Source organism: Heloderma suspectum, chromosome 5, assembly GCF_057233095.1.
Source record: "Heloderma suspectum isolate Gila_16-S chromosome 5, 16-S_ref, whole genome shotgun sequence".
In the NCBI taxonomy this organism is placed as follows: domain Eukaryota; kingdom Metazoa; phylum Chordata; class Lepidosauria; order Squamata; family Helodermatidae; genus Heloderma; species Heloderma suspectum.
Genome location: NC_139462.1, coordinates 194620444 through 194647719, shown reverse-complemented (window position 1 = coordinate 194647719; position 27276 = coordinate 194620444). Strand labels below are relative to the sequence as shown.

Below are 27276 nucleotides of genomic sequence, written 5' to 3'. Positions count from 1 at the left end.
CTGCTATTTATCAATGTTAAATTATTACCTGAGGTACTTTAATAGATAATTAAGTAATTTCACTTACCTTTCCCTTGCACAGTTGCTTAACTCGTTTGTTCGCTGACACTTTGTCACTGGGGCTTCTTGCACTCAGATCACATGTCCTTTCTCAATGTGACATTTTGTAACATTATACAGTAGTCTGCAGATCCTTCCTGTGTTTACATTGTTCCCACTTGCTGCATCTGAAGGGGGCAAAATCTATTATCAGGGAAGAATTTCATTTAAAAAAAAATCATATTGCAGTTTTAATATCATGTCCTGGTGAAGAAATCCGCACCTGCCCATCGATTTCACTCAGTAATGAGATGGGAAAGGCCACATTTCAAGGAACTGTTTGCAGATTGGCTTTTTCTTCTTGATATAGGCTTTCTTGTGGGGACCCCTGGGGGGGGGGGGAGAATTAAGATAGCACAGATTTCCTCTCTGCTCAGTGAAGCAAAATACCAAGTAAATACATTTACAGCCTGGCTCTCCTGGTAATGAGCTTCCATCTCCATATGTTGCCAGCCGTGCAAACAGCCTTCAGGAAAAGCTGATATTGGAGAGAGGGGAATGGTTCAGTATTAGTCCAATAGGGTTCTCATCTGGTCTATTAGCCTTTTCTAGAATTTGTCATTAGAAATGGAAAGGACCTTTTTAGTAGATATGGAGGCCCAGAACACAGGAAATCTGGCTGCATTCAGATGTAGTAAGCCCTGTTCTCATGTGCACTCCTCCCTCCTCCTGTCATGCACTTGGCTTAATAAATTACTTTATCATTTGATCAAACCATAATTTGCCATTAAAATCTAAACTAGATTCTCTGAATCAGGATCAAACTGTGATCCTGCGGTACACAGTCTAAAATATACTCGAGAAAATATCCTTCTAAACCAATGGGCACAGCTCTAAATAGCAGTAACTACCACTGAGGCCCAAATTAGTCATGAGGGCAATGCATCCATGTGTTTACGTACAAAAATACCATGAATATGTAGAAAGAGGGGCATAGGTCCAATTTTAACAGCAAAAGGGACATGCAGGTGAGGGACTCTGACCCTTCCATATGTCCACAGTTTACTTATTCTCAGCTTCTCTCCACAAGTATATTTTGCACACCAAAGGTCGCTTCCAGTGATAGAACTCAGTGGGAAAAGGGAGTCAGGAAGAGGCTTCTGTAGCCCTTACCCATAAGTCCCTTTTCCACACATTCCCCAATCATACACCCCTCTTTCTGCATAATTGGAGTAGTTCTGTATTTAATGCACAGGACTGCGTCCTCACAAAACACCCTGTGTTTTGAAACCATTTTCAAATTAACTTAATGCACTTTCAAACTGCACAAAACATACATGTGGCAAGTGCTGGCACTACACGGATCTTTGGCCTGTCGCAGGAAGCCTGCACACACAGAAGAAAATCAGGTGCATATAACACTGACCACATAATCTGACCATCAGGATTTTTGCTGTGATTGAGAGCAAGAAGGTACCTTCTCTTCACAGTGATTCTTCCTCTGAGATGTCTTAGGTTTAATCCTGAATGCATGGGCACACGTCTGGTACATAGGAAGAAATGGTTAATATCAGCATTTCTAACAAGACCAGTGTCAAAGGTAGGCATGGTTGGGCAGCTGCCAAGGGATCACATCCCAGCAGGGGCCCACTGACAAGAGCCCCCTGGACTTGCGTCTCCTCGTTACCATGGCAACCTGCTTGTTCACCTGCCTCTCACTCTGGCACAGACAACAGTGGTGGTGACAAGGAAGAGCAGTAGATGCCACTGCCTACTTGCTGTCTACCTAACAAGCAAGGAAGTGGCAGCAATGGTGAGAAAGAGGCTGAGGAGCAATAGCAGCTGGTGACAATGGCGGTGTGAAGGTAGACTCACTGAGAGAGGGTGAGTCTTGCCCAATGGACATTAAAAACCTAGAGCTGGCACTGGTTTCTAAGCATGTACAACATGCACATTCTTTATCACTGATCAACCACAGGTTACAGATAAATACATCTGTTACTGAGGCTGGATCTACACTTACCACCTTTTCTCGCTTCCAATGAGGTTTCACTGCCCGCCTTTCACACTATGCAGTAGCCACCTTGAATTGGAACCGGAATTTCTCACTTCCGTGCTCCCGCTTTCAATACCCTAATGTTCCGGTATTTCCCCTTAATGTGCTCTGATTTTCCGCCTTCGCTACCATATCCAGTTGTAGTCCCCTCCCCACCTGTCCATATGCGGTGGTGTTTGTATTTCCCTCCTGTCCAATCACAGCTCTTGACGGCCCCATGTCTTCTTCCGGCTACCGATTGCATAGCTTCCTCAGCAGCCCCCATTTCCTCAGCAACAAGCAAAGGGCTGGATGTGCGTGCGCTTGTCTGATCTCGGAAGCTAAGCGGGGGTGGTCCCAGTCAGTGCTTGGATGGGACACCGCCTGGGAATCAGGCTTCCTGCACTGAGCAGGGGGTTGTTGTATCCCTTCAAATGAGACTAAGTTTTACCCCCTCCTATCCCCCGCTCCGTATGTTTTTCTTTAAATTAAGGCGTTATCCTCGCAGAATTGGGGCTTCTCCACAATGTTTTTTTTTCCCTAATTCAGGCTTCACAACTTCGAAGATCATGCCTCAATTAGAAAAAAAAACATTGCGGAGAAGCTCCAATTCTGCAAGGATAATGCCTTAGTTTAAGAAAAAAAAAACACCATCCAGAGCAGGGAATAGGAAGGGGTAAAACTTAGTCTCATTTGAAGGGATACAACAACCCCCTGCTCAGTGCAGGAAGCCTGATTCCCAGGTGGTCGCCCATCCAACTACTGACCAGGGCCGACCCCGCTTAGCATCCGAGATCAGACAAGGGCGCGCAGGAAAACAGCAGGAAAACAGCACAGCGCTTGAGTGTGAAACGAGCTTGCACATTCCATGAAGCACTGCAACGGGGAAAATGGGCGAGTGTGAATAATCACGTTTTAATGCGAGAGCGTTTAACCCGACGGGACACCGAATTCATTGCGATGGTGGGCACAATGTAGATCGGCCCTGGGACAGATTTCCATTATGCTGCTCTGTAGATTTCTTTAAAAGTGGAGAGCGCTTCAGTGATCTCTTGCAGTCTACAGAGTTGTTATTCTAACTCTGATTTCTCAGCAAGGTTCATGGCTAGAAATTGAGATGATGAAGATGATGATGTAGTATCCAGGCAGTGAGATTTATTTCTCTTTTAACTACTAATGGTTCCAGTGTAGTGTGAAAAGCTGCCATATAGTTATTCACTAAGGGACATTTGCTCCCCCACAGCGGGTAAACAATGGGTTGGGTCCAGACAGCTCTTTCCAAATCCAATCTGTTTTAAGCTGGAAGCAGATTAAAATGATGGTGGGGACTAAATGCAGCCTGTGGTACCCTAGCTGCCATTCCCTTATAGTGATCTGGTGTCAAGGGCTCCTTGGAGGCCTCTCTCAGTCTAATCCAGTAGCCAAGTCCAGACACAGACAAAGGGATTCTTTTCAAAGCTTTATTCCTCTTTTACAACTTAACAACTCTACTGTTAGCAACTAGATATGAACAGCAGAGTACCTATGCCCTAAGTGGGAACAGTTGGTCCCCGTTTGAAAGGGAATCACTGGCAGACCCTGAACTTATAGGCTAGGGAGAGTCCCTCCCCTTTTCCCTTGGATCCTCTGGGCGCAACCATTGTTTGCGCGCCAACCGGGCACTACGCCTCCTTTCCGCGCCCTCCATTTGGCACCGCTCTCTGCGTCAGTGATGCGCGTCCATCAAGTCTGCTTCATGCGCTCTGTCACTCCCAGGACTGCTATCTAAGCTAGGAATGCTGGTGGGAGGAATCTCCGTCAGCTGTTGGCCCTGGGAAAGAGGAGCGCGCTCCTCTCCGAGGAGCGATTCCTCTTCCTCAGAATCAGAACTACTCTGGGATTCTATGGGCTCAGTGTCCACCCTGACACCTGTTCACATCATAACTACAGCACATGCCAGCAGCCATTTTCAATATTCAAGCTGCAGCAGGCTGTTGCCATGGCTTATCATGTCCAAACCGAGCGAGGGTGGGTTGTTGGTGTGGTTAACAAACCACCCACAAACCTAAACAGCCCATGGTTTGTGGATGGTTTGTTAGCCGCACCAACAACCCAACAACTCATTGGATTCAGAGGTCACGATAAGCCATGGCAACCGCCCACTGTGGCTTGAATATTCCAAATGGCCACTGGGATGCACTGCAAACCACCATGGCTTAAATTAGTCACAGCGGGCTGCGACAATCGTATGAACCCACCCATTAAGTCCTAGTTAGTTCTCAGTATGGATCTTCAAACATCTTTTATAAAGTGCTTCTTAGATAAATCCCTAAATTATTCATTATACTTTCATCCAGATAAAGAGAAAATGTACTAATGCAATTTTTTCTACATCAGATAAATAATTTCTTACCTAATTATTATATCACTATGGTTTAATTTACTTACTGTGCAATCCTATGCATACCTACTCTGAAATAAGTCCCATTGTGTCCAGAGGGAGTTACTCTCAAGAAAGTGTACATAGGATTGCTGCCTTATAGTGTAATCCTATGCACATCTACTCAGAAATAAGTCCCACTGATTTTGATGGGGTTTACTCCCAGGTAAGAAGATACAGGATTGCAGTGTTATGGAATTTGACATTGTGCTGTCTGTAACCTAAACTCATATTTGGATTCCAGGCTCAGAAAGGGATAAATCTGTGAATGTGGCCTACTATTTCATGTATGTATGTTCCTACAACTCTGCTCAATAAAATCCACTCAATTAATAATGAGCAGCTTATAAACAAGCATAAAACAATGCATTTATGCTAGACAAACTCTTCATTATTTAGAGCACAAGAGATAAGAACTGATGTTTGTAACCATATAACTTTGGCGTCGCATCCTGACAAGCACATCTACACATCTGACCTACTCTTCATATATTAGCAACACAATTCTGTGTGTCTACTCAGAAGTAAATCCAATTGAGTTCAATGGGGCTTACTCCCAGGTACATGTTATAGGACTGTAGCCTGAATCTACTATTCTGCATTGAGAGGCCAACATGTTTATTTCAATATGAGAAATTCTATGTTTTATTAAATATCCTTTTCACTTTAGTTGGAAGAAAAGTCATGATATGATGCCACCTTATGGATGAAATGAAAAGAAAAACAAACTGATCTTCCTCTGCACTCTTGACTGATTTTAAGTTTGAGATTTAATCCAATCAGAGGAATATTTTAAATTTTACAGTTTATTATTTAAAAGAGAGATATGTTAATTTGCACACTCAGAAATTACCCTAACTGTGGGAATACTGAGGGTTCTTTTTAATATATATAAACTATAGACCAGAGGTAAGCAACTTTTTTGGGCCATGGGCACTTTTGGCAATTTGAGCAACTATCTTGGGCACCACCCCCAAATTGCTGCTATGGGATGTGTCGGCAAAGGACAAGTAACTGCTCAAAACTGAGTACAATGCAGAGGTGGAGTCTGAACAACTCCTTTGAACCCACTAAACAGCTCATTTGAACCCACAGTTTTTAGCACCAGCAGAAACCTATTTCATGGCAATCCCAATTTGAAGTGGGTAAGAAAATTGGTTAATTAAAGAAAAAGACTTAATCTACACATAGCAGTTATACCGTTATCATACAGTTATCATAACTATTGGTACACATGACACCAATGGGCACCAATAGTTATGATAATGGTATGATAATGGTATAACTGCTATGTGTTGATTCAGCCAAAGTGGGAAGGGTAGGGCACCTTGGTAGGCCCCAAGAAAGGTGTCCAGGGGCGCAATGGAGACCGTAGGCACCACATTGCCTACCCCTGCTATAGGGCATCTCTGCACCTGCAATTTATCGCACATTCACGATTGGCCAGTCACCAAAGCTTGTGGGTCAATTACACGACATCGTAATCCTCCAGTGATTTTCCTGTCATTTCCCCCTGCCTGTATTTTTTCAGCCTGCAAAATAGGAGCGCCATGGACTGCCTATGTACATCTCCCCTAGTGCAAAACCCCCACTTTGTTTGTGGTTGTTGGAGGAACGGTCATGATGACGATGGCAGTGACATTGGGTGGTCAGCATGTCGGTATACTGATCTGCTGGCTTGCCACCATGCCATGACTAAATGCAATACACCGACTTTTCCTCCCGACTTCAGCTGCTTACTCCACAACACAGAACAGCCAGCATGCTGGCATGCCAGCATTACACAGTTTTCCAAGAAAACGGAATCTGTGGGAGCGGGGTTTGGACAGTTTGGTGGAGGTTGCTGCCTACCTGCATTGCGTGTCGATCACAACCAAACCACCAGTAATTTGCAAGGGGAGGGAAAGGGGCAGGAACCAGGGAAGAAATTTAATGAGGCCCCCAGTGTGTGTAATGGCTTTTCGTGGAAAACTAGCCACCCTATGAAAAGGTAAGGAATGAGATAGAAACAACTCTGTAGAGGAGCCTGATCTAATCTCACAGTAAAACCAGATGGAAAAAGCCCCAGTATTGATACGAATTTCTGCCCCTGTGTGATGAAACCCATAGACTGTATTATTGGTAGAGAAATAATTGGACGAGCTTCCGTCGTGCATTAAAAACGCTGTTGTTCAGGCAGGCATTTGGGGAGGGTTAGGGTATTTTAGAAAATGTTTTTATTGTAGAATTTTATTGTTTGAAACTGTTTTTATTGTATGTTGTACATCGCCCAGAGTGGCTGGGTGACCAGCCAGATGGGCGATTAATAAATTTAATAATAATAATAATAATAATAATAATAATAAATACCCAATTCTTTTACAATTTAATGATCTGGTAATTAAATTATATAGAAAAATGTATTCTTCATAAGTGTAGAAACTGGACCTTTTTTCCTGACTATTTCAAAGACTGAATATTCATAGCTGGTATAAATTCCAGAGCAATTCAGATATATTTGTGGCTCTACATTTCTAATTAGAGAACATAAAATATCATTTCCCTCTTATTAGTTCACTCTCAAGTAGGGATGGCAGAGAATTCCTTCACGGATCTCGGGGAGGCTGAATGCCAGTGCATTCGGCCCCCCGAAATCTGTGGCAGAACGGCCTGCCCCCCCGCTGCCCCCCCCCCGCGGATCCCCCCGGGACGAGACTTACTTGGGGCAGATCTTCCGGGCGGCGGCGGCTCCGGCGGAGGCGGCTGGTCTTCCGACCGGCTGCCGCCGCTGCCATTTGCAGTTTTTTTGTTTTTTTTTACCCAGACGTTTTAGGCTACGTAAAAACTTGCGTAGCCTAAAACCACTGGGTTAAAAAAAAAAAAAAGCATATGCAAATGGTGGCGGCTATGGCCGCCACCATTTGCGTTCCTTATTTTGGGCCGTCTTAGTCTACGTAAATAATTACATAGACTAAGACGGCGAAAATAAGGGGAACGCAAATGGCGTCCACTACGCTATTTGCGTTCCCCTTATTTTCACCATCTTAGTCTATGTAAATATTTACGTAGATTAAGACATCAAAAATAAGGAACGCAAATGGCGGCAGCTGTAGCCGCCGCCATTTGCGTACGCGTTTTTTGGGTTTTTTTCCCCAGAGCCCTCCGTGGCCAGAAATCCGGCTGCAGACGGCTCTGGCCTGGCTGGGCCTGGCCAGCTGCTCCGTGGAGCTGCCGCGGAGCACAGCCGGCCGTGGAGAATTCCGGGGGGGGGGCACAGAGTGCCTCCCCCCCGTCCAGGATTCCGGGGGGAGGGACAGAATGCTTCCCCCCCACCATCAACATAATCCGCAAACAGGTAAGTGATTTTCGTACATCCCTACTCTCAAGTAGCTTCCAGGTATTTTGGTGGTAGCACACGTATGTTTTTGATGCAGGCAACACCTATGCACTACATAGGCTCTGTGTGGACCCACCTCCTACTCCAGATGGTAAAGTCAGTGAAGTCTACATGGCTAGCACAGTCCAGACAAGGATTTCCCAGGGACTTTTGTGCAGGATACCATGTGACTTTCCCCAGTTCCAATTACTACTAAACCATGAAGTACAAGAAACTTCTCTGTGGCTTAAAAAAACAGAGTTCTGTCCAGCTCCAGTGATCTCTTACATTCTGTACTGTAGAATCTACAGAGCTGACCCTGACTCTACAGCAATATTCATGGCTAGGAATTGAGAAGATATGACATAACACCGCCTGTTATGTCATCTGCATTGCACCAAGACCTACAATAGATTAAGAAAAAGTAGGATAAGCTCTGCTTAAATGCCATTTCTGAACTGCATAAAAGTAAGTCCTGAAGAAAGGAGATTATGAGTCATGAGAAGAGAATATCAGCAAGTAGAAGATGTTGAGTCTAGCAACCCAATCCCAGCCATGTTTACATAGAAATGATTTCAATGTGACTTACTTCCACAAATATGTGCATAGGACTGCAGGTTTAGGAATGCAAAAGCTGTGTGTTAGTGCATCCTAGGATGAACCGAGAATGTACAGATGTTCTGGTTTACAGATTATTCATTATTTTTAGATTAAAAAGGCATCTTTCAATTGATCATTTTTTGACAATGCAAGCTCCATACTTGGGAACCTCTGATCCAGCTCTGGACCACAGTGAGGTGCAAAGGGTTAAAGCCTCCTTACCTCCATGCTTGTTCTTGATCTGGATTGGGTCCCCTGTGCTTACATTTGTGTAAAGAAAAAATACTTAGCTGCTAGTGATGTCTTTAAAGTAATGTTCATTAAACAAACAAAAAACACTTTCGACATTGTAACAAAAACTTTGTGTAAACTTCATTTTTTAAATAAAGATTCACTTCAAGTATGACTAAATCTGGAACCAACCCACTGTCTATAGACAATAATTTATTTTCATCTTTATACCCCTCCATAACACAGCTGAGAAATTATATTCACATTGTTCTTTTCTTAAGGCAAAACTCTCTTTTTATCATTTTCCTCAAGATGATGCTTTGCCATTTATAATTTTTACTCTTATTTTTCAATTTTCCATGATTAGTTTATATCTGGAATCAACACTCCTGTCAAGATGGGCATATTGAAAAATCTAATAGATTTGGGACACAATCCTATGCATGTTTAGACAGAAAAAAAATCTTACAACTCGCAGCATGCTGGCTGGGGATTGATGGGAGTTGTAGAACTTTTTTCTCTCTAAACATGCGTAAGATTGCACCCTTAGTAGGCAGGGAATTGTGTTGGGAACGTTGCCATCTCGACTGCAAGTTACAGGAAGAGGGCAGTGTTGTAGTCAGTTAATTAGTTAATGCATGGGAATTTGGGGCATAGCTAGCCTTAGGCTCTCTATAGCCCACAGTGTGGTTTCCTTGTTCTGCTCTTCCCCTTCCTCCCCCGCCCCCGCTCTGACTTTCCTCCATTGCTGAGAGCACACGTTTGCTCTTTCGCGCTCCTGATGGTGTTATAGAACACAAAGAAATGGACTGAACAAGCACTGTTTGAAACATTTATATGCAAGAATATTTCAAAGATAAAAGAAATATTTCAAAGATAAAAGCTGTTTATCTTTCCTTCACTAGAGAAGCGTGTGGTCTCCTTTTTAGCATGTGGAACTGGTAAATGCTCATTCCGTTCTGCCTTTTGTTTTTGTTTTTTCTCTAAGTGCCTTTCTAATGGGAGGCAGCAGTACCAAATAATTCTCATCAAGTTGTAGAGCTGGAAGTGAGTTGATGCAGAGCATGGATTCCAGTGTAAGGATGACAGTATAATGTGTGAAAGATGTGAGAATAGTTATGGGAGAGTGCAGGAGAAATTACTCTGGGGAGGAATAAAGTTACAGTAATCAAAAGGAAAGGTGACTAAAGCATGGACAAAGCACACGGGCAATGCCCAGCACGTTTGACTCCACGAAACGGCCTAGAACAGCCTTCCCCAACCTGATGCCCTCTAGATATTTTGGACCACAGAACCCATTGGTCTCAGATAGCATAGCCAATGGTCAAGGATGATAGGACTTGTCCAAAATATCTAGAGAGCATCAGGTTGGGGAATGCTGATAGCCTAGATTTGCTTGGTGAATAAAAATCTCAGTGTTTTCTTTGGTGAAAGCTATCATGATATGTTTGGGAACAGCTACTCTATCTCTCTTGGACATGTCAGAGAGACTGGGTTGGCACAACATGCTAATCCACACTCAGTGCTTGAGTGCGGGTTGCTGTTGAACCATGAGTTAACATGTTGTCTGCACCCAGGACATTTTCCACAGGGTGGCTTGTTAAGCATGCAGTGTGGCTTATTTTATTCAAACAAGCCACCTTGAGAATCCATGGTTTGTTGTTGGGTTGTTCAAGGTGGTTAGCAAGCCACACTGCATGGTTAACAAGCCATCCTGTGGGAAATGTCCTGGGTTCAGACAACGCACTAACCCACAGTTCAAAAAACAACCCATTGTTCAACAACAACCCACACTCAACCACTGAGTATGGGTTAACGTGTTATGTGAACAGCCTGAGAGAAAAAGAGAGAGAGAGAGAGAGAGAAAGTACCAGCAGTTTGTAGGCCAGAGAGATGGCCCATTTCTACTCGCTATAAGAAATGTCTAAAGACTCAGACTTCCCTGCTGAGGAGCTTCCCTAGACAGAAACACTAGATTTATGAAGAGCAGTCAGATATATTTGTCTGACAAGCAAAATAAAACCACGGAGAGAACTGATGTAACTTCATAGTGAAATTTGCAGTAACAGGAGCACTGCTGGGGATTTCTCTTGTTTGCTCAGGGAATTTTTATTTGAAACTACATAATTTCATACTGTAGATCCTGTAAAGTAAAACGTTATAAGTGCTTTTGCTAAAGTAACATGAAGTTATACTACTTTTCCTATACTCATTCTCTGCTACATAATCGTATTTTTTGATTAGCTCAGGAAAACATGGCCATTTGGTTTTCCAGATATATTGGGAATGGTTTCAATTTTCTGGTGTCGTGGTTTAATCCGTCAGTATAACACTAAACATATCAAGGGTAACCATGCCTATAAAACAGTGGAATGCTTATGGGAAATTCAAGATTATGTTCATGTATTCTCTACACCACGTAGCTGACCGTATCCCTGTGCATTATAGGAGGCAAAGTGAGAGAGGGGTTGCTAGAGTTAGGCCTTAGGGAGCTACAAAAATAAATTTCTAAAATTTATAAATTTCTAAAAAATAAATTTTAGAGGGAAGAAGTATAAGATTAGAATAATATTTTTAAATTATGTATGATTTTATCGTTCCAGTAATGTCTGCATTAAATAAGGTAATGCTTGGGGTTTTTTACCTTGATTCCAGGGCTGCTACACCAAATTATTAAAACATGGAGTGTTGTAGACCTGCAATGTTTCTTCATTTACTTTTATGGGCCTGTAGAGTTCTGAAGAAAAAAACATTTATCATGTTAGACACAGCTCTGTGATGTCGTGCAATGAGGAGCTATTTTTGAAACTGATGGCCACTTCTCATGATATGGCCACCACATGGATAACACTTGGAACTTCATGATAGTTTAAGTTTGTATTTCCTTCCATTTTGCATGATTAATAGGTTGGCAGCTCTGAGTGCTTTATGAACATAAAGACATATATTTCTAGATACATTGATGCAGCCTAATAACATTACTAGCAGAATGCTATGCGCCTGCAACTATTTTCTGAATTTGTTTCCAGAAGTGAGCAGTTACACTAGATATGCACATATGTGCCACTAGTGTTACAGCGTCTCCAGCATTAGTCCTCACCAACTCCACTTTGTCTCTTTTCACATTTGAGCCCATCACAACCCCTATTCAGCTGTTCAAAAGTCTAAGCATGTAGAGGGTATGGGGACATGTGTGCATTAGAGATTGTAGCTGCGTTCAGTTGAGCATGATTAGAGTTCTCTGTGCAATCACAGGTCCCTGTGTTCTCTCCATACCTGAATATGTCTAGAGCCTTTCACGATGCACTTTCATGTGGATTTCAATAGGAAATAACTGCCTCAAATGAAAGAATTAATCTATCCTTGATAAAGCTAGGTATTAGTTACCCTTAAACTATTTGTAGAATTTTACACTCGGGATAGGCTGTAGTTTATACTCCCTCTTTGCCTTCCATTCTTAAATATATTGAAATAAACAGATATTAAAGCTCTGCCACTTTTCAAGGTTTATTATTAAGGGTGCAATCCTATGCATGTTTAGACAGAAAAAAGTCCTACAACTCCCAGCATTCCCCAGCCAGCATTCCCAAAGGCAGCAGGGACACAGTGACCTAACCACTGGCTGAAACATTCTTTCTGCTTCCAATCATACTTCTGTATTCTTGCCCAGTTATTCTGACTGAATAAAGACCTATCTTTTCTCTGGTCACCATTTCCAGTTCTTCTGTGTGGAACTCAGAGAACATGATTCACAATAAGTCACATTTGTGACTTTTTATATAAAGGAAAATCAACAAAGACGTTTTTATATCCATCCCTTCCCCCAATAAAGTAATTACACAAGTTTAAGTTGAAAATAAGTTATCAGAATGAAAGAATTCAAAGAAAACTGGAATTAGTGATCACAAAGAAAAGAAACTCTTCTTTTATCTGAATGGCTGGGAAAGTTAACGTGATCACAAAGAAAAGGAAAATGTGATTTCTGATTAACAGGCATTAAATAGCAAACCTTCCTGTGAGCGAACTAAGTAAATTTTATCCTTCGTATACTTCCTTAATTTTAATCATACATCAGTCACAACAACATTATTTACAAATGATAATAAAGAAAATGCTACACAGTTATTTCACACCCTAAACTCTGATCAACTTAGGATCACAATCCAGCATGGTTAGGGATGTTTAAACTGTTAAGATCTATGGACACAATCCAGAGGGACCATTAACTCCATGCTAGCCATGATGAAGTCCCAATCTATTGTTTTAAATGGGGCATAGGGTTATAGGTGTACATGTATGTTTTTCCTACAAGAACAAAAAGCAGCTTCAAAGTGGGGGTGAGGGGGAAAAGGCCATCCAACATTCACACACACACATGCACACACACAAACGTCCTGATATTTATTTATTTATTATTTTATTTATTATTGCATTTATATCCCGCCTTTTTTCCTCTTGCAAGGAACCCAAGGCGGCTTACATTATCCTCCTCCTCTCCGTTTTATCCTCACAACAACAACCCTGTGAGGTAGGTTGGGCTGAGAGTGTGTGACTGGCCCAAAGTCACCCAGTGAGCTTCCATGGCCGAGTGGGGACTAGAGCCCGGATCTCCCAGCTCCCAGTCCAACACTCTTGCCACTACACTACACTGGCTCTCATGGCTGCCCCCCACTCCAAGCTAGTATTTGCAAAAGGTTTAAAAGATGGAGATGCATTCACGTATCTCTAATTTGGCCCTTAGTCATAACTAACTTTAGTAGGATTGTGCCTCATGAGCTTAAGTATGCCCAACTCTGTATCCTACTAAAGTCTCACAAAATTCAATAGCATACTTTATCATCATCATCATCATCATCTCCTATTCCAAAAACTTGGCAAAACAGCAAAAATAAAATGAGAGCCCGATAGTCAATATTTTAAAATGTCAAACTAAATAAGGAACACAGCCCTTGTTCTCATGGGAGCCATGCAACTCCTGTACATACAAGAATCCACTGGATCATGGCAAATATACTAAGGAGGACCTGGCAACCTGGAACACCTTGTGGAACAATTTGCATAACAACTTCCGCAATGCCTTGTGGAACAGCTTGAGCAAGCAGAATCCCAAGTATTGGAATTGACACTTGTACAAGGATGAAAACAGGGTTTCATTACCACAAGCCATAGAAGCTTTGCCTAGCGGAATGACACCACTAGGACAACCGAATGTCTCCAGCAGTGTAGCCACATTGGTCTGTAGAAGCATGTACATTTGTACACATAGATATGTTCTGTGCCTTGCAGCATTTCATACCCATTACCTACTGAGTGGTTTTCACCGGCTATATTTCTAAAACAGAAATGTGGTGCCTCACTTTTAATCCACAGCTCCACCTCTGGCCCTGCCATTTCCACATTACCCTTCATTCAAGCAATGACATTAATTTCCTCTCAAACAAATGTTTAGAATTCAGAGTTTTCCCTGTTAACATTTTAATTTCTAGTGTTATTCAGACATTGAGCCTCTTGAATAAGTTGGTTCTAATTTCTGCTCCTTGTTGCAATGTACATTCGGTTTTCATGAATGTCTCCTCTCTCCATCATTTTCTAAATCCGCATGTGCAACTTTCTTACAGCTAGCCCCAGTGTGGGATTGCTCAGTTACCCCTGATAGCTTCAGATTTAGAGAATCTGACAACACAGTTGCATGGGTTAGTTAGCGCCTTTGAAGGAAGCATGGCATGGTAAGAGAGAGAATACTAAGAATAAGTGATGCTGACACTTTTACACACCATAATTTTAAAGCCTACATCCTAAAAGATGATGCTGTTAAAGTGCTGCACTCAATATGCCAACAAATTTGGAACACTCAACAGTGGCCACAAAACTGGAAAAGGTCAGTTTACATTCCAGTCCCAAAGAAGGGCAATGCCAAAGAGTGTTCAAACTACCGTACAATTGCGCTCATTTCACATGCCAGCAAGGTTATGCTCAAAATCCTACAAGCTAGGCTTCAGCAGTATGTGAACCGAGAACTACCAGAAGTACAAGCTGGGTTTCGAAGAGGCAGAGGAACTAGAGATCAAATCGCCAACATTCGCTGGATCATGGAGAAAGCAAGAGAATTCCAGAAAAGCATCTATTTTTGCTTCATTGACTACACTAAAGCCTTTGATTGTGTGGATCACAACAAACTGTGGCAAATTCTGAAAGAGATGGGAGTACCAGACCACCTTACCTGTCTCCTGAGAAACCTGTACGAAGGTCAAGAAGCAACAGTAAGAACTGGACATGGAACAACCGATTGGTTCAAAATTGGGAGTACGACAAGGCTGCATATTGTCGCCCCGCTTATTTAACTTATATGCAGAGTACATCAGAAGAAACGCCGGGTTGGATGAATCACAGGTCGGAATTAAGAATGCTGGGGGAATTATCAACAACCTCAGATACGCAGATGATACCACCCTAATGGCAGAAAGCGAAGAGGATCTCAAGAGCCTCTTGTTGAGGGTGAAAGAGGAGAGTGCAAAAGCTGGTTTGAAACTCAACATTACAAAAACGAAGATGATGGCATCTGCCCCATCACTTCCTGGCATATAGAAGGGGAAGAAATGGAAGCAGTGACAGATTTTATTTTCTTGGGTTCAAAGATCACCGCAGACGGTGACTGTAGCCATGAAATTAAAAGACGCTTGCTCTTTGGGAGGAAAGCTATGGCAAACCTAGACAGCATAGTAAGAAGCAGAGACATCACCTTGCCGACAAAGGTTCGTATAATCAAAGCTATGGTTTTCCCAGTAGCAACGTATGGCTGTGAGAGCTGGTCTATAAGGAAGGCTGAGCGCCGAAGAATCGATGCTTTTGAACTGTGGTACGAGTCTTACGAGTCCATTAAAAAAAAATTTAATCTTCCTGAGAGGGGGATGTTTAGTTTTGGCACAAAAGCTAATTTGTACACCTCCCAGTATTTTAGTTTCATATGAATACTAATTTCTTCCTGTTATGTTTTCGTTTTCTCTGCCTTGGAGACTACCTCTTTTTGTAACATGTGATTGGTTAGAACTTATTTTTGAAATATGCACTTCAAAGTGAAGGAAATGCTTTTCCTCAGCCTTTGGAACTTCTTTGAAAGTGGATCCTTACTTCAGGGTGCAATCCTGTACTCAAGATCCACCAGCTGAGGGGCAAAAGGATTTGGCAGAAGTCCTACTATGCCAGTGGAACACCAGATATGCTGCCATCACAAAAAGATATGCTGTTGGAACATCCCAGATACACTGCTGGAACTTGCCACAGTTCTGTTGGCAAAGATATGTGCTGGAACAGCTGTTGTGGTCAGGACATGGGTGGCAAAGGGCAGAAGCACAATTATGGCATATCCCTGGGCAGATCTACATGGAAGCGGAATGAGAAGCACTTTCTGGTTATATCTGAATGTTCATAGAACTGGCTTTAGTCCATCAGTGGCACACAAAGCAAGAAAAGTGAAGTATACACTACCTAAAAACCTGCTTTCACGGGTCACATAGTACTTGAAAATGGCCATACTTCGAGGTTGGGTGGGTGGAGTCTAGCAAGAAGAATGTTATCAACCCCGTGGCTACTGCTCAGTGAATGAGAGAGGTTTCTTCCCCACCCCTGTCCACACTGCCCTGCTCAGGGAAGTTTACTGGAAGCCCTGAATTAAGCCCCTGTAATTTACCCCACACCTCTCCCCTCTCATCCAGCATTGGGATATTGTGAAAAATTAAAACTGGGCTACTATGAATGGAAAAAACAGACTGCATTCTGTAAATGGGTAACGCGGCTACTGCGGTATTCTGACTGATTGGAACAGTGCAACAGCGCTTTTATGAATGGGAAAAGCAGGCTGCTCTGGAAGTCCTGATGGAATGGCGTGTGTGTGGATGGAAGAGGCACATTACTTTCTTCCACTACTACAACAGCACATGCTCCTGCCCAAGGCACTGAGCAGCACCTCCAGCTTTTCCTCCTCCCCCGCTCCTTCCGCCTTGGCTCCATGTGTTATGCTAAGGCTTTCTGCTTCAGATCATTCCCTTTCGGATCACTGGGGCCAGTGGCCACTGCCACCATTCCACTCTTTCTCTCATTCTCCCTTACACCACCCTTTGGGGGAAGGGGAGTTCATCCCACCATTGAAAATGACAAAATTGCTGAGCTGAAAATATCGGCCCAGCAGTAATTTTAAGCAAATAACTCAAAGCCAACAAAGAACTAGCCCAGTAAGCTTCCCTAAGCAAGGAGTTCCACAGAGCAGGTGCTACCACACAGAAAGCCCTGCTCCTTATAGCCAGAACCCCTGCTAAGCTCTAATAGTCCTGGCATTCTGACTAGGGCTTTTTCAGAAGTTCTACGTACATTTGTCCCAATTAATTTAGGACACCTTGAATTCTGCCCAGAATCTAACTGCCCATAGGTAGGTTTCTTTTAATGTTTGGATGATATGTTCCCTGCAGCTAATCACAGTCAACATCTGAGTTGCTGTGTATGTACTTCCCCTGCCCCTTCTAACCTGATAAAGTGTTACATGATCTGAACATCCGCAATCCTCATCAAAACAAATGTGCTACACCTGGTTAAGGAAGCTCTCAAGTTCCATTTCTAAAGCCCAGATACACCTTTAGGACCATATGTACTTAACCAGGGTTTATGACAGATGAAATGTCTAAGCAGGGTAGGGAGAGAATTCATGCATACAGAGCAGAAAAGGATTTCATGATTTCATTTGTCCCAGGCCCATTTCTTTAGAGCAGTAGTCCCCAACCTTTTTAGGTCAGTGAGCATTTTTGGAATTTGAGAGTGTTGTGGGCACTCTCACAAAATGGCTGCTCTGGGAGGGCTGGTCCATTCACAAAATGGCTGCCATGGTGGGTGTAGCCAGTGACAAAATAGCCATTTCCCAGAAGGCAAACTGGTGAGGTTCAGAGACAAATAACTTGGCAAGAAACTGAGTACAAGGCATACACGGGGCCTGAGCCCCAAATGCCAGATCACATATTTGCCCCATGTGGAGCCCACTGGTATTACTGGAAATAAAGATGGCGATGGAGACCAGCACTTTGCCTTCCAGTATGCCAGCTTCATAGTTAACATGTATCTTTTAGTTTAAAAGAATCAAAAGAAAATAAAAATCAGGAGTGGCAGGGAGCCTGGTGGGCAACAATAGATGTGTCCATGGGCACTACACTGGAAACCCCCCACTTTAGAGTACTTCAAGGGAAAATATTGTGTCACTAACAGCCACTAACAACCATATGAACTCTGGAAATGCAACTTTTATTGTATCTCCAACCATTTTAAGGGGTGGCGTTTTTGTTTTGTTTGATTTTTTGTTTTTTGCTTTAAAGCTACTTGAATTTTTAAAAAACAACAACAACTTTTTTTTGGCTTTAATGCTGCTTGAAATAAAAATGATAATCAATTTCCTCTTCAAAGAGCAGCTCAGCTTGCCCTGTAGCGCTGGAATTATAACTCCAGTCGAATACCAGCCAAATGTTAGGAGAAGCTGTAATTCACCAAATCGGCACATTTAAATTATTAATGGGAGACGCAAGCTGGGAAGGATTTGCAAATAAATCATTGCTCTGGGAATAAAATGAATCCCTCAAGACTATGAAGGAACAAGAAGGTTGAAAAATATACATATGTCAAACTACCATGAGCAAAGGGACTTGGGGAATACAGATCAGGTCACCAAGTTCAACTACAAACCATTCTTTGTCTTTCCTTCTGTGTATGATTCCTGGTAAAGTCCATAACATTTCAACAATAACACATTTCAGGAAGGTTTTTTTAAAAACCTCTCCTCATAAGACTCACGTTTAGTAATCTGTGAGCACTGGTACTGCATTTAAATGGGAGCAATATTTCAGGGCATGTTATTTATTACCCACTTACAACGCAGCTGCAGTATTCACAGTGCCCTGGACTTGACAAAGTTCTAGGAATGAGGATTTAGGACAACAATATTGACAATCCTATGCTGTTTACTTAGAAATAAGTCCCATTGTGTCCAATGTGACTTGGAGCTTTTCTACAAAAGGTTGTTAATTGGCTGCTAATCCACTGTATCTACTTTTGGTTTTGTCACAGAACTGAGATCTGAGCACTACACGAGGAGCATTTATTTTCCTGCTTTTCTGCTACATGACCTCTAGGTGGCACTGTGGTATAGCAGAATAGTGCAAATACACAAGAGGAAATCACATTTTCTTTCACTTTCACAAAGAGGAGAGTGCAAAAGCTGGTTTGAAACTCAACATTACAAAAACTAAGATCATGGCATCTGGTCCTATCACTTCCTGGCATATAGAAGGGGAAGAAATGGAAGCTGTGACAGATTTTATTTTCTTGGGCTCCAAGATCACTGCAGATGGTAACTGTAGCCATGAAATTAAAAGACGCTTGCTCCTTGGGAGGAAAGCTATGGCCAACCTAGACAGCATAGTAAGAAGCAGAGACATCACCTTGCCGACAAAGGTCCATCTAATCAAAGCTATGGTTTTCCCAGTAGTAATGTATGGCTGTGAGAGCTGGACTATAAGGAAGGCTGAGCGCCGAAGAACTGATGCTTTCGAACTGTGCTGCTGGAGAAGACTCTTACGAGTCCCCTGGACTGCAAGGAGGTCAAATCAGTCCATCCTAAAGGAAATCAACCCTGAGTGCTCATTGGAAGGACAGATACTGAAGCTGAAGCTCAAATATTTTGGCCACCTAATACGAAGAGAAAACTCTCTGGAAAAGACCCTGATGCTGGGAAAGACTGAAGGCAAAAGGAGAAGGGGACGGCAGAGGATGAGATGGCTAGATAGCATCAGCGATGCAATGAATATGAACTTGAGCACGCTCCGGGATAGAGCGCAGGACAGGAAGGCCTGGTGTGCTATGGTCCATGGGGTCACGAAGAGTCGGACACGACTGAACGACTGAACAACAACAACAAAAAACCCTCATCTTTTGAGATATGTAAAATGTATGTATTTATTTATTTTAGCGTGCTATGGTCCATGGGGTCATGAAGAGTCGGACACAGCTTAACGACTGAACAACAACAACAAAGAGAAAACTATATAATAGACATGATATCTTATTGTGTAGATCTGTAGGTTCTACTGTAATCAATTCTATCAGCTTTAAATTAAAAACCTCCAGAGAACCAGTAAACCTGAAGACAATCTTGTTTTGGGAAGAAAATATTTGAAAGCTTTGATTACTTCCATTCACTGTTCTCTCATATATTCTGCATTGGATTTAATACATGATGTGTTAATCCCACCCCCACCAACCAATCTGCATATTATTTCAACAACATGGTGTTTTTTCTTGAAATTTGGGGTAATTTCCTTTATGTTAAAATGTGTGAAAGAAGGTACAATATCACTTTGCAGGAGACTCAATCTGGTAAGGATCTTTGATAAAAATGTAATATAGGACCTTGTAAAGATGACCACAGGACCAGGGGAAGAATGAAGCCTCCCTTATTTTCTCTACTCAGTTACAGTGAACTGTTTGTCAATATTGATGTGGCACCCTACTTATGTGAGGCCAGGGGCAATTACTCCCATCCCCGCTTCCAAAGGGACTGGGCCCATGTCATAACAGCAATTAAAATTTATTATCAAGAAAGTCAGTCAGACCGTGCTGAGCAAGAACTTTGGCCAAATAACATGATCTAGGCCAAATACCAATGGGATTCTCTATGAAAGCAGATCTCTGTATTTTCAAGTTGATTTGCAAAATCAGAAGCATCACTAGACCAGAAAAGGAGGCAATGGTCTCAAAGAACAGTTAAACTTCTTTAAATCTTCACGTTGTCTGTGGTGATGGATATATGCAAAATGACTTCATGGTCAAAGATCATTCAGAATTTGGAAAATGTCATGGACTGTTCAAAAGGCATGCATGCTGCCTAATCTACAGCTACCAGATGTGCTTTCAATTCATCAAAACCATGGCAAATTTACACCTTGACCAAAAAAACCCAGATGTCTTGTTAATCAACCAAGACTGGCTTGTGTCTTTAATCATCCAGGACTTGAGTCCACAGGAACCTTACATCTCTTGGTAAAGACAGCAGCATGACATTTTTCATAAGCTGAGTAGTTTAGGCTCTGTTTACTTCCCAGTTCCTTTGATTTCCCACCTGATCCTCTTTTCTTAAACGAATCCTTAAAATTTCCTTAAAAACTGAATCTCCACAAAATTTCTCAGCTATCATATCTTTACACTGCTTTTTCCATCATGAAGACCTGCGGGCGTGAGAAATTAGTCTCCCTGTCAAGTTCCCTCACAAAACACATTGCCACTGCATGGAGGAAGGAATAAAAATAACCTCTGTGTGATCCAAATTTAGAAACTATTTCATCCTTGTAGGTTTGTGTGGTAAAACAAAAAAAGTAAATTTTGCATATATTTTTTAGCTTTTAAATCAGTGTCCCAAACATAAAAGTATTGTCAAAGAATAAACATTTTTAGGTGCTGGCATTATAAGAAAGATATAGTTACATGCAATAAATTTTGAATCATGTGACATTGCAAGATATAATAAGAACATAAGAAGAGCCATGCTGGATCAGACCAAGGGTCCATCTAGTCCAGCAATCTGTTCACACAGTGGCCAACCAGCTGTTGACCAAGAACCCACAAGTAGGGCATGAGCACAACAGCACCCTCCCACCCGTGGTCCCCAGAAACTGGTGTACATAGGCCCACTGCCTCTGGTACTGGAGGTAGCACGTAGCCATCAAGACTAGTCGCCATTAATAGCCTTTTCCTCCAGGAATTTGTCCAACCCCCCTTTAAAGCTATTCAAATTGGTAGCCATCACTACATCCTGTGGTAGTGAGTTCCATAGTAACTATGTGCTGTGTGAAGAAGTACTTCCTTTTATCTATCTTGAATCTCCCACCAATCAGCTTCATAGGATGACCCTGAGTTCTAGTATTTTGAGAGAGGGACAAAAAAAGCCTCCCTATCCACATTCTGCACACCATGCATAATTTTGTAGACCTCTATCATGTCTCCCCTTACCCTCCTTTTTTCAAACCTAAACGATCCCAGCTGTTGTAACCTTCTCCCATAGGGGAGATGCTTCAGCTTCTTGATCATTCTAGCTGCCCTTTTCTGCACTTTTCCCAGCTCTACAACATCCTTTTTTAGGTGTGGTGACCAGAACTGTACACAGTATTCCAAGTGTGGTTGCACCATAGATCTGTATAGAGGCAGTATGATATTGGCAGTTTTATTCTCAATTCCTTTTCTAATTATGCCTAACATGGAGTTTGCCTTTCTTACAGTGGCCACACACTGGATTGGCATCTTCACTGAGCTGTCCACCACAACCTCAAGATCTCTTTCCTGGTCAGTCACCACTAGCTCAGATCCCATCAGGCTATACGTGAAGTTGGGACTTTTTGCCCCAACGTGCATCATTTTACACCTGCTTACATTGAACCGCATTTGCCATAATAACAACACAATAACTTTCTTATCCAGGCAATCATTGAATGGCCAGGGACTAGAAAAGTGTAATAATATGTTTAGAATATATTAAATGATGGTTTCTGATTTATATATCATTTCAAAATCATGTTACCCTCTCCTGTTATATATTTTAGTTTGACATTCCAAGCCTTTTTCTTGCCTCAAGCCGCAGAGGTTCATAAGATCTACAACTTGGGGGTGCCCATCATTTCCTGGTTATCTGACCATGTCGCCTAATAATCATAATCATACAACACTTACATCCCACCTTGCAAGGAGCCCAAGGCGGCTTATATGGTCCTCTCCATTTTATCCCCACAACAACCCTGTGAGATAGGTTAGGCTGAGCATCAGTGACTGGCTCCAAGTCACTCAGTGAGCTTCATGGCCAAGTGGGGACTAGAACCTGGATCTCCTGAGTCCCAGTTCAACACTCTAACCATCACATCTCAAAGTAATAAAGAAGTGTTCTAAGAAACAGTTTCAGGAGTTAGCAGTATATAGCTAGTTCCCTGCAAACAAGGAAAGCACATCCCAAGGGTAGTCAACCTGGTGCCCTTCGGATGTTTTGGACCACACATTCCATCAGCTCCAGCCAGCATGGCCAATCATCAGGGATTATGGAAGTTGTACTTCAAAACATCTGGAGAATACTGGATTCCCTATCTCTGGCATAGCCCTGCCTGATAGCCCCATAATCTCTGCTTTCTCCACAAAGGAACCCTTTCCTGAGGTGGTGCTGCTTAGTTGGTGCTCAAAGATTTGAGGATGAAGGATTGGATTACACATCTCTAAGAAAGGCTGGACATTTTTGAGATATATAGTTATGTACCAACAGCAGTGTCCTCTACTGCCATTGCACCTCCTCTAGTTCTGTTACACCTACATAACGGACCACTAGCACAACACAACTAGCGGTTCCTGAAACAACCCCCCAAATGGACAGGAATGCTCATTTATAGAACAGGACAGATCAGGGGAGCTCCCATTTGTGTTGCGGGCAGCATAGGTTACTGTCCTGAGACTTCAGTGCCCTAAAGAACCCAGTTCCTTCTGCCACTTCTTGAAGGACTCCATTGGGATTACTTAAGACTTCAGACTTTTTTCTGTCTAAACATGCATAGGATTGCACCCTAAAGGTGTTTTGAAAGCCGGATATACTCTGAATTTGAATATATAAATGTTGATTAGCACTTCAGTATGCATCATACTCTTTATAATTACTTTGTTTGATTATTGAGAGATGTTGATAGTAAGAAAGCAATGTAAGTTGTTTTTCTTTTCTTTATATATAGGATTCTAGTTAAATAAGACAACACTGTGTGGCACAGCATCTAATTGTGTCCATGTGGCGGATGAAAGGAACAAACGAGAGACACCAACTTAAACAGGCTATTAAATTGGCCACAACTTTATTCATTTTTTAATAGGATTGGCGGAAGCACAGGGCATGGATCCCGCCATCGGGCAGCCTGACTGTTGTCCAGTTTTCCTTCCTGGCCCACCTGCCAGGAAGGAAGGTGGATGGAAGGGTCAGAGGCTCACCACAGCACAGACTGCTATTGTGAACCCCTTCCCTCCACCCTGGATGTGGCACGCTTCCAGCCAGTGTGCTGGCCTCATCTTGGTGCCTCACCCACCCAGATCCCTTAAGGGGATCCCGTTGCAGGGAAGCGGGGAGCCCAGTCTTGCTCTCCCTCCCAAAAGAGCCACCCCAATGCCTATCATGCCCCATGAAGTTCTGACATAAACAATACAATTCCACCAAGACAGCACATAAATAACTAGTTCAGCTTATTCACACATGGACTAATCTTGCATGAGGAAGGCGAAAACCCTGCCCCACCTTCTTGCTTCCACTTTCTTGGAAGGCAGGTAAAATTCCTTCCCAGCCCTGATAACTGGCAACTGACTTCTATCCACTGCAAGATCTACTATTACCAGGTGTGGGTGGGTGGGGAAGCTAGCAATGGTGCCAGCTGACACATGAGGCCCCGCTCTTTTGTGAGCCAGGCAGACCAGAGAGGAAACTGCCTGCCATTTAGCTCATCTCCTCACAGTCACACCCCAGCCGAGCTAATCAGCTTTTTGATGGGCTCAGTGCTATCAGGCTGCAGGGAGGCGCCGTCGCTGCTTCACAGGCTCCTGCCAGCTCCCTTCCTTTCCCGCCAGAGAACCTGAGCACGCCCACAATGGCGGCTCCCTGGGAAGCGGGGAACTCTATTTTCAGTAATAATAAAGAATTTCTAAGATTTTTGTTAGCAGCCACTGTATTTTTAGTTACGAAAACACTATGGTGTTGGTCAGCCATTTTGATCTTTCCAGTTTCATCCTGTCCTGTTCTTATCAGTTAGGGCTTGTGCAAAGTGCCTGCTTATCAAACCCTACAGCTAATGATTATTCTACTTTTTCATCTACTGCTAGTTCTAGACATTCAACATTATTAAATTTGTCAGCAATGAATTCCATTATGGCAATAGCACAATAGTTAGAGTGCTCTTTATACAGCTATAGCTATGATAATTCCAGCCAGTGGCAGTTCTCCTTCTGTCACATGACTCTTCCAAGTGAAACATTTTAAAAAGAAATTATTTTTAAGGAACATATGAGGCACCCTGACAAAATAAATGTTTTGTGGGGGTGAAAGCCACAAGCAATTTTACTATTATTAAAAACTACCAAAAATAGTTTCACCGTTCTTTTTTACATTGATGTGAAAACACACACATCTGGAACCTTTGTTAGGCTCTTAGCTGTGTTGTTGTCTCCTTCCATCACTTCAGAAACAAACATGAATAATTAGCATATTTAAACAGATACCATATGCCTAGGATTCCTATTCTTGGCTCTCAGTTTCATAGCTACAGCTCTTATATTTTTAAACGCACTGAGGCACTAGCCATTGGATAATGCCCTTCTGTGTGTTCCTTGCTGCTGCCAATATCTCTGCTCCCCATAGAATCTTCCCAGTCAATTTCTTTTTGGCAAAAAGGAGCTTCACATTTATTGCTTCTGTAACTCTTGCTTAATCACAAGAAGCCTTTTTCCTCCCCTTATCAAGCATCAAGGCCTCTTAGAGATACATTTTACAGTCAGGGCCAGAAATATTGCAACAAGGATAACTGTTTTGGCAGTTGGCCTCTGTACACCACCACATTGAAGTTCAAAGGAAACACACCCAGATGAGAGCCAAGTCAGGACTTTCAGCTGTAATTCAAGGGGTTTGACAAAAGTGGGGCACTAACCATTCAGGAAGTACAGCCAGTGGCATACACACACACCCATCGCTGGTGGCTCATAAGTACTGGAACGAATGGCTGACAAGCAGCTGCATGGCCAGGTGTGGCCTGTTTCCTGGGTACCCCATGACCAATCAAGCAGATAAAAGGCCTGGAGGTGGTTCTGAGTGTTACATTTGCATTTGGTAGCTGTTCACTGGAACTCCCAACATGAGGTCCAAAGAGGTGTCCATGCGAGTGAAGGAGGCCATCATTAGGCTGAGGAAACAAAATAAACCCATCAGAGAGATAGCAAAAACATTGGGAGTGGCCAATACAACAGTGTGGAACATCCTCAAAAATAAGGAATTAACTGGCAAGCTCAGCAACAGCAAAAGGCCTGGAAGACCACGGAAGACAACTGAAGTGGATGACCGCAGAATTCTGCTCATGGTGAAGAGGAATCCTTTCACAACATGTAGCCAGGTCAAGAACGCTCTTGAGGAGGTAGGCATGTCATTGTCAACATCTACAGTCAAGAGATGGCTTTATGAATGTAAATACAGAGGCTTCACAACAAGGTGCAAACCACTGGTAACGCTGAAGAACAGACAGGTCAGATTAGCCTTTGCCAGCAAACACCTAAAAAAGCCTGCCCAGTTCTGGAATAAGATTCTTTGGACTGATGAAACCAAGATTAACTTGTACCAGAATGATGGGAAAAGTATGGAGAAGGAAAGGAACAGCTCATGATCCAAAGCATACCACATCATCTGTCAAACATGGTGGAGGCAGTGTTACGGCATGGGCATGTATGGCTGCCAATGGAGCCAGGTCACTGGTGTTTATTGATAACTTGACTGCTCATAAAAGCAGCAGGATGAATTCTGAAGTGTATAGGGCTATACTTTCTGCTCAGATTCAGCCAAATGCTGCCAAACTGATAGGGCGCCGCTTCATATTGCAGATGGATAATGACCCAAAACATAAAGCAAAAGCTACCCAAGAGTTTCTCAAGGCAAAGAAGTGGGATGTTCTTCAATGGCCAAGTCAGTCACCTGCTCTCAACCCAATAGAGCATGCTTTTGACTTACTGAAGACAAGACTGAAGCCAGAAAGACCCACAAGCAACCAGCAGCTGAAGGCAGCTGCAGTAAAGGCCTGGCAAAGCATCTCAAGGGAGGGAACTCAGCATTTGGTCATGTCCATGGGTTTCAGACTTCAGGCAGTCATTGACTGCAAAGGATTTTCATCCAGGTATTAAAGGCGATCCTTAAGTGTGAAACGATGTTGGTTTGTTCCATTACTTACGAGCCATCAATGATGGGTGTGTATGCCACTGGCTGTCCTTCCTGAATGGTTAGTGCCCCACTTTTGTCAAACCCCTTGTATTACAGCTGAAAGTCCTGTAATGTTGTAAAATGTATCTCCCATTTTGGCTTCCATGGCAGCTGGTTTATTTTCTCTGAATTTAGGAACTGAAGAAAGTGACTGCTAGTTTGGCTGCCTGCAGAAATTAAGAATACGTGCTAATAAGGGATATCAAGAATCAAGACTACTGTTGACCCATAGCCAGCCCCAGTAATACTAGACCCCATCTCCTTGAATTGTAGCCTGTGATGCAGGACACATCCCCAGAAGATTCAAGTTAACTTCAGACTAGGGAAAGAAGGGAGGTCCCAAACTGAATCCAGACTTGACAGAGGTGATACTGATTGAGAATGGCCATGTTCTGGAGGACAGTAGCCTGCCAGTGATGGATGGGGTTTCTGGAACCTTTTGAGATCTAGTTAAGAGCCATGGGGTATTTGTGTATCCAGCACTGCCCCTCCATAAGCATGTCAGAGCTGCTGCCTGGAATGATTTCTCTCATCTTTGGGTTATCAGGAGG

At 42.7% G+C, this 27276-nt stretch overlaps 1 protein-coding gene across 35 annotated transcripts in view; it reads right to left on the bottom strand.

Moving 5' to 3' along the window:
- The window catches only part of MTERF1 (mitochondrial transcription termination factor 1), a 95923-nt gene that overhangs the window by 53219 nt on the left and 15428 nt on the right, over positions 1–27276 (bottom strand). For 14 of the 35 annotated variants that reach the window (XM_084858903.1, XM_084858911.1, XM_084858898.1 and 11 more), the window contains 3 exons: positions 25413–25664; positions 8671–11416; positions 68–1582 (listed from right to left, as the gene is read on the bottom strand). The gene's annotated coding sequence lies outside the window, so the exon portion shown is untranslated. Of the gene's footprint in view, positions 1–67; positions 1583–2820; positions 3180–8670; positions 11417–25412; positions 25665–27276 lie in introns of those variants that run through there. The other 21 variants (XM_084858897.1, XM_084858907.1, XM_084858917.1 and 18 more) reach the window with 14 other exon arrangements.